The sequence below is a fragment of the Centrocercus urophasianus genome, unplaced genomic scaffold (assembly GCF_019232065.1).
Source record: "Centrocercus urophasianus isolate 14NV4802_14NV808 unplaced genomic scaffold, USGS_Curo_1.0 seq_27, whole genome shotgun sequence".
Taxonomy (NCBI): Eukaryota; Metazoa; Chordata; class Aves; order Galliformes; family Phasianidae; genus Centrocercus; species Centrocercus urophasianus.
This window is the reverse complement of record NW_024884833.1, coordinates 4,223,151-4,231,578: the sequence shown is the minus strand read 5'-3', so window position 1 is coordinate 4,231,578 and position 8,428 is coordinate 4,223,151. Positions and strand designations below refer to the sequence as shown.

General features: G+C 43.1%; 1 protein-coding gene across 4 annotated transcripts in view; it reads left to right on the top strand.

The window, feature by feature from the left end:
- Positions 1-1,075: 1,075 nt before the first annotated feature.
- The window catches only part of ZDHHC21 (zinc finger DHHC-type palmitoyltransferase 21), a 38,226-nt gene continuing 30,873 nt past the window's right edge, over positions 1,076-8,428 (top strand). Inside the window, exons 1-3 of one of the 4 annotated variants that reach the window (XM_042826909.1) lie at positions 1,076-1,201; positions 3,992-4,106; positions 7,495-7,591. The gene's annotated coding sequence lies outside the window, so the exon portion shown is untranslated. Of the gene's footprint in view, positions 1,202-1,349; positions 1,454-3,991; positions 4,107-7,494; positions 7,592-8,428 lie in introns of all 4 variants that reach the window. The other 3 variants (XM_042826907.1, XM_042826908.1, XM_042826905.1) reach the window with 3 other exon arrangements.

Below are 8,428 nucleotides of genomic sequence, written 5' to 3'. Positions count from 1 at the left end.
CTGGAGCATAGGAAGTTCCGCACAAATGTGTGCAAGAACTTCTTTACAGTGAGGTGATGGAGCACTGGAACAGGCTGCCCAGGGAGGTGGTGGAGTCTCCTTCTCTGCAGATATTTAAGACCCGCCTGGACACCAACTTGCATGACCTCGTGTAGGGAACCTGCTTTGGCAGGTGGTTCGTCTCGATGATCTCTGGAGATCCCTTCCAACCCCTACGATTCTGTGATTCTGACATACTAGGCATGCTTAGTTCACTTTCCAGACCAGTTTCCGCTATGAGTGTGTATTTTCTGGTTGGAGCAACTTTGGCTTGAAATGTTAACAATTGTCTTCTAAGGCACAAGAAAGTGGATACTGAAAGAAATGAATTAGGACAAGGGCCAAAATTGTAATGAATCATGGAATGAACCATAGAATGGCCTGGGTTGAAAAGGACCACAATGATCATCTACTTTCAACCCCCTGCTATGTGCAGGGTCGCCAACCATCAGACCAGGCTGCCCAGAGCCACATCCAGCCTGGCCTTGAATGGCTCTAGGGTTGAATGCTTGAAACCTGCCCAAATACCAACTGACTTTAGACGTTGGGTGCTCTTTTTTCAAGATAATATATAGCTTTTGGAAGAACCTGTCAGTACTAAGGAAAAGCTTTCAGTATTAGTGATGACCACCACACTACTCTTCACCCATTTCTGTGCAAGAAAAGCACAGCAGGGGAAGATCCAACAGCTTCCAGAGGAAACCAGGCCACTCAGCAGATGGGGCTGCCCTGAGGTTGCCAGGAGATCGCATCAGCGATGGGTGCTCCAGGCGTGAGTCCCCAGATGGGAGCACCGAAATCACCTTCCATTACAAGCTGTCTGCAGCTCTGAAGTATTGCTAATTGCCCTCCGGGCAGAACTGACTGCTAAAAACAACACTAAAAAAATTGCTTCTGCGGCCACACTCAACAGCCGCCTCGAACAGGAACGAAGCCAGACGCACGAAACGCGCACGCCCCAGCCGGACCCGCAGCCACCCGCGCGCATGCGCGGCCGGGCGCGCGGAAGCGGAAGGTGGCGCTCCCGGCTCGCTGCTGCGGCGGCCGCCGTTCGGGAGCGTGGGAGCGGCCGAGCTGGCCCCCGGCGGTTGCTATGGAGAGCAGGGGAGAGGGGGGAGCGTGACCGTGGCCCCTCCCTTCTTCCTCCCGGTCTCGCCCTACGGTTGGTTCCGCCTCGTGCCCAGGGCAGGGAGGGGGGCGAGGGGTCCGGCGGGGGAGACGGTGGGTTGCTGCGGGACGCAGGGGCGGGAAACGCAGTGCCTTTAGCCTGCTTCGTTTAGACGCTTTCATTTTTTATCTCTGTTGGTTAGCAAATTGCAGGTCTTCAGACTGAGGTTCTGCTGAAGTAGTGTGTGCTACCTTTGGTCAGCGCCAGGCTAAGACACCTCTCTCGTGTTGGTGATGTGAGGGTGCGGTGAGTGCGTGCTGGCAGCGCGAACCCTGGTGGTGCTCGGCAGTCCTTTCGTGGGCGCGGGCGGTGTTCACAGAAACACCTCTCGAGCTGTGTCTGCAACAGAATAACCGGGAGTGTCATGGCTACCTGCCTGCTAACTGCATCATAACGAGGTCTTAACAGCCAGCTGTTGTATCCGTGCGGAATGCTGGCTGCGTGGGGTTTGGCAGTGGCAGAAATACACTACTGCGTGTATTGGCTGTTCGGATGCTGTTTTTGTTAAGCTGAAGACCTGTGAAAAGCAATGCTATTTCTTGTCTGACACATCTCTTCACTAAAGTGGCTTAAAAGTGTAGCTGAAAAGTGATTCAGTCATTTGCTTTAAGTCCACTTTTTTTTTCTTTCTTTTTTTTTTTTTTCTCCTGGTAAAGCGTAGTTTTAGTTTTGTAATAGCTGCTTTAAGCAGTAGCTCTTCAGCCAAGTGCAGAAGACTTGGAAAGTTTTAGATGCCAAACCACAGGTGAAGCCATAATAGGCAGAGCCTATTGATTGCTGCACCCTTGCTTTTGCTACTACACATGGAATGTATAGCATATGTAGCAATGAAGGTGGTGAGGGGTCTGGAGCACAGGCCTTGTAAGATGTGGTTGAGGGAGCTGGGATTGTTCAGTTTGGAGAAGAGGGGGCTCAGGAGTGACCTTACTGCTCTCTACATTTACCTGAAGGGAGGTTGTAGTGAGCTGGGGTTCAGCCTCTTCTGTATAATTGGCAGTAGTACTAGAGGGAATGGCCTCAAGTTGTGCTAGGGAAGATTCTGGCTGGCTGGAAGCTGGATGTTAGGAAAAAGGTCTCCTCTGAAAGAGAGGTTAAGCACTGGAATGGTCTGCTCAGGGAAGCAGTGGAGTCACCGACCCTGGAGGTGTTCAAGGAATGTTTAGGTGTGTGTTGAGAGACATGGTTTATTGGGAACTGTTGATGATGGGTGGATGGTTGGACTGGAAGATTTTGTCGGTCTTTTCCAACCATGGTGATTCTACAAGTGTAAGTTTCTACTTCCTGTTCCTCTTTACAGTACTTAGAAAATACTCTTCAGGAAGTGGTGCTTTTCCTCCCCTAAATATGTACTTTATAGAACATACCCTTTCTCAGTTTGTGTGAGTTCTATAAATTGTACTTCAAAGTAACCATGCCAAGAAACATTTATCCATGTAAACATTTGTTGGAGCATTTGTGGAGAAAAGTTTTGGGGAGGTGAGATTTTGCAAGTCTTAGTTTCCATACTGAAGTAGAAGGATTTTTTTTGTGTGTGTATGTGAATCTTGCATTCAAGCAAGTCTGTTACTTCAATTCTGTTTTGTGTGAAGATTTTTCTTTTTTGGAAATGACATTCTGCCTTCCTGTTTTAGGTTAAGGGCTCATTATTCTGCAGATGTCAAGTCAGAGTTCATACTGAAGGTTATTGTACTGAGCAAATACTGTTTATGACAATGTAAACTGAACTGAGGAGAAGGAAGTGGGTTAAGAAAATGCTCTTTATGCATCTTTATGCATCTCATAATAAATGTATTTTTTGGAAGTTAAAGAATAATTTTTGATCACATAGGAAGGAGTCAGCCATCTTTTTAACCAAAACAATTTTTTTCACAGCCACAGGTGCCATTTCCTTTCAAACGCTTTGTGTTTGAAATGTTTATTTAGAATAGGTTGTTATAAATTCTGTTAAGATAGGAAAAAAATGCAAAGCCTTGGGCACATGGGTTTTATCCCAACTTATTTTGTTGGAAAAGTTCTAGGCATTGCACATATGAGTACTGGTGTGTAGACATATATCATTTGGGTTTTTCTTTTTCAGTGGTTTTGTTGTAAATTGTCTCGTAAACTTCTATCCTGAACATACAGTAATTCTTCTTATAAAAAATGGTACATACTAAGGAACTAACTGAATTATGTGGGATTGATCTTCCTGTGTTTTGGTATAGGTTTTTTTGAAAGAATGAATACAGACTTTTTTTTTTTTTTTTTTAAGAGTATATTTTAAAAGCGAAGACTACAAATTCACTTTGCCTATGAGTTAAATTCAAATCTAGTGTTTTCTACCTAGTCACTGGAACGTGTTTCTGTTTGTGTTTTAATATTTTCCCCCATACTAACCTGTATGAAATACACAGACCAACAGAAGGTGGGAGGCAAACAAACTAGCTAGAAGTCATCATGTTAACATTATCTATGCAGTATCACTGCCAGAAGTATAAAGGACAACAGATTTATTGTTATAAAAGACATTGCCTGTTACACGTACAGGGAGTACTAGGATGTAGTACTGCAGTCTTCTATTGAACCTTACCTGAACAATCCCATCTCAAATGTGTGTTAAAATTTTGAAATGTTCTAGAACTGAAATTAGAAGAAATAAATTTAGCACCAGTGTAACAGTTCAGATGTGAGAAGCTAAGGAGCTCTGTATCTGTGTAAATAGCTTGAAAGGAAGCTCTGTTCAGTGAGGTATGATACTGGGATGAAGATCATTTGAGTATCACACTCTTTTCTGTATTTCATAAGCAACAGAAAAGAAGTTCCAGAGCTGGATGATGAAAAATTTCCTGGTTTCTATGCTTGTCTTGAGAATGGATCTTTCTTTTGCATAGTTCCAAATTCGTGAAACTTGTCATCAAAGGTAAGTTTTGTCATTGGTTTGATTTCATTTATTATGAAATTAAATAATATAGCAGGTAGTCATTGAGTAGTAAGAATTTGGGATACATTTCCATTTTAGGGTTTACTGTTTTTTTCCAAAGTGTTCCTCTCTAGTTACTGCTCACACATTATACTTAGATAAAAGTATATCCACTTACAAGCAAATATTTTAATTCTTGTAGATCTGTTTTGTTGCTTGAGCTGTTTTTTCCTTTTCTGAAGATGCAGGTCTTGGAATATTTACTATTGTAGGATGACACAAACCAAATGGGTTCCCAAGCATTAAGCAGTTTTTCTAGGTTCTTTGAAATATGTTCTATGTGACTTCTTCTTTATAAATCCATCTTAACTACTACCAGTCTGTTTCCTGTGTTTTGAAACAGTTTCCAGGAATGTAAGCTGGACCTTCCTGGGCTCAGAAGGAGCGTAATACACCCGTAGTTTCCTTGCTCTTAGGAAATGAAAATGTCACTTGCATTTCTTAGTCCTCAGGACTCTCTCCCATGAGCTCAACCTTTCAGTGATGAATGTGAAAGTCCTCACAATGACATGGACTAGCTCCCTTCAGTGCCTGTCCAAAGGCTGCTCCAAAAGTAATGCCTCCTATTTTATTATGTTGGCCCATGATGTCAGAAGTGGACTTTGGTGGTATGGCAGTAGAGATTGCCAGGGTTTTATGATTTTTTTGCTATCGGTATTCCACACCATAACATCCTGTAGTTCCGTGGATTGTTGGTAGTTCTGTGTGGTGATTCTCAGAAGAGACGAACGACTGCGTATCCCAGGAGACTTTCACTGTTCCATTTCTATTTTCCATTCAGAGGGAAAGATAAAACTGCTCACAAGTCAAGAGTCTGCCCTTTTATTTTTCTTCTCATTACTTCTTCTCATTATTTCTTCTCACACTGCATTGTATGCTCCCTAGCCATTTCACCTTCAGCACTAGAGTAGAGCCTTCAGTTTTGGACACTCTCTCTCTGTATTTGATTTATTAGCTTCAATTCCAATTATACTGTATTGTATTGTGATATATTGCATTCTGATATTATATTTGGTTAGTTCATTTCCACTATTTTGTTTCTAGGCCCATCTCCATACCTTTTGCCTGCCCACCGCTTCCTCTTGGGGCGGGAATCCATTTGTCCTCCCTGCCCCATTAGTCATGGAACCAGACCATGCTGGCCCCAAAAAAAGATTGGCAAGGTTGAATCTTCCCTACAATATTCCAGTACATGTTGCTGCTGTGTGACAGATGGCTGCTGAGGGGCAATCTGACAGGGTGGCATCTGACATGGAAGTGCGAGTGAAGCAAAAATATCGAACTGATTTCCTTCATGAGAAAAAAATGGCACCCACTAATGTTCACTGATGCTTATTGAATGTTTGTGGAGACCAAACAGTGGATGTGAGCGCAGTGTGGCAATGGGTCACCTTGGCTGGTACAGAATTTTACAGGCATGACATACAAGCTCTTGTTCATTGCTGGAAAAACTGCAAAGCTAGTGGTAGTGCCTCTGTTGAATAAATGTGTTTTGTAGCTGAGAAATTGTATTAAATAATGTTACTGTGCTGTTTGTATCTGTTGTAGTTTTATTGGATATAGATAGGTCTCTCCAAAACATAATGCCTCCTCTGTTGCATCTCACCAGGTGCCATGAAATTTAGTACATTCAGCTTGTTTAGAGGTTTCTTTATCTGTTCATCCCTCACCATGAGTAAGTCTCTGTGGCTCTTTACTTTCTCACTGGTCTCAGGGGCCTGGAATTCCAGAAAGCAGGTCTTACTCATGGAGATTGAGTTCAAGAAGGCAGTTTGACCTTTTCTGTGCCCTTTCATCAAGTATTCTGTTCCATTTAGCAGCAGGCCCATATTTACCCTAACCTTCCTAATGCTACTTGCCTGCCTCTGGAGTTCCTTGTTGACTTTATTTCTCACTAGATTCAACACCAGATTCAGCTTCGTATGACTTTCCTAACCCCAGCCCTGTTCATTCAAATATTTTTCTGTATTCTTCATGGGCCACCAGTTTATGCTGCCCCCACATCAGTGCTTCATTTTTATGTCTTAGTTCTGTTAGGACCTCCTTGTACATGTGTGAAGTTCTCCTGCCACTGTTGGTTAGGCTCCTGTGCATGGTGCTGGACCATTCTTGAGCTTGGAAGTGGTCCTTGAACCTGAGCTCTTCTCTAGGTGATAGTCTTACTATGAGTTCTTCCAAGCAGGTCCTGGTACAGGGCAAGGTCTGTTTTGGAGTCGGATTGTGATCTCACTGTTTGCCTTCTTTCCTCTTTTAAGTAAGTCATCAGTACCACCGTCTCATGCATGTCACGCCCAAGGCCACCCCTGACCTTTTCATTCACACCTATTTCTTTGTTGGTAAGCAAGAAGTCTAGCAGAGCTAGGCAAATAGGCAGTTGGATTCTGTGTCAGGAAGTTGTTGTCAGTGCACTCCCAAAACATGGATTACTTGAATCCTGCTCTTTTTACTCTTCCATCAAATAGAAGAATGGTTAAATTTGCCCATGTGGTATGGAACCTGTCAGTGTAAGAGCTCTCCCAGCTTTCTGGTTGAAACTTCATCTGCTTCATCAATCCTATGCCAGGTAATCTTTAGTAGACAGCCTCCACAGTGTTAGCCACACTGGTCTTCTTGCTGTGCCTGACATTAGCTCAGGATGTCTGGCTCAGGATTTGCCCGAAGGTGGAGCTCCTGATGCCCTCTCATGTGAAGGGCAATTTTCTGCTTCACAGTTTCAGTGTGGCCTTCCTAAAGTGCCTGTGTTTATCTATGGCAGCACTCTGGTTCCATAACCTATTCTAGCTTGTCTTTGTGATATGAGTGAGAAAGTAATGCCACATTTTCATGCAGACCTCTAATTGCTCTGATTTGTTTATACCTGTAGTGGTATGCAGGCACTGCAGATGGACCCCCCGTTATACTGCTTTCCCTGAAAAAGAGTGCAATCTTCCCCATTCAGCCCTGTTTTCTTAATTATAAGATCTATTATCCACATCACCCTGCATGCTTTGTTTGCCTGTTCTGGCCGTCACTTCCTCACTTAATGTTGTTATGTGGATTATGCTTCCTGGTCTCCACTGGCTCTGTCTGTGATGCCAGTGTGGAAGAATATCTGGGTATAGTAGTCTAACTCCCAGACTTTGGCCTCAATAACTACAGGCCTTGATATCTGAGCCCTTGGCAAGCAGTACACCATGTGAGCTCACAGGTTGGGTCAGCAGAGGCACCTCACTCTGTGTGAGTGAATGCTTCTACGTGAAGCAGTGAATTTCTCGCTGTTACACTTTGGCCCATCCTGCTTACAGTGCCACGGTAGTCAGGCCCTGTCAACTTGAAGACCTTATTGCAGGTGAGTTCCCTGCTCTCACCTGCTGTGAGGGCCCTGAAGAGCCATCCTCCAGAAGCTTCCAGCTTTTGTCATCTTGGGCATCTTCATTCCCAGGCTGGTAAGCACTTGTGTACCTTCTCTGTGCAGGTGGGTGTTAACACTTGTGTAATTACAGTATCTTGAAGAAAGTCTTCCTAATATCCTTTCTGGCATCCCTGATGTCACACTGTCTGCTTGCCTCTTCCCACGGTTCCTGTACTTGATGAGACAGATTGTCCATCAGCACACACTTAGTCTTGCATAAAATGTTCTAAACCTGCTGGTTGCCAAAGCTAACTCAAGGGCATATTAAGAACTAGCAAATTTAGGAGAACAATTTCACGTAATTTATGTCTACATATACCCCTAGGAATACTGTGTGTACATCAAATTATTGTGCATGCAAAGTGAAATTAATAAGAGATCAATAAATATAGGACTACATGTCCTAAATGATTTTCAAAAACTTAATTTTAGGTTTTAAGGACACAGTAAGCTGTATTTAGTATACCATGCAGGCTTATAAAACAATTGTTAGCAAATTTGATGCATTCTTAAAGCAAAAATGAGCACTAAAAAAATGAACGCTGTACTTGGTAAAGCACATCATTGTTCTATTGCAACAGCTATCAAGGGGTTATGATAAATTGTAGAAACATCATCTTATTTGGGTTTGAGTTTATTCTTTCTCTAGATAACTATCTAAAACAAGGCATTAATGAAACCTGTGGATAGTGTTAAACAGAGAAGTTGTGAATGTCAGTGAGGATGAAGCTATCAAAATCCCTGAAAACAGAGGTAATGTCTGATCAGTAAATAATAGGAAATTTTGACAGAACAAATAGAAATTGAAGGACATCCAGAAATGGGCGAATAGCCCAGAGGTAAGTGAAGCTTATGCTGAAAAGGGAGGCTC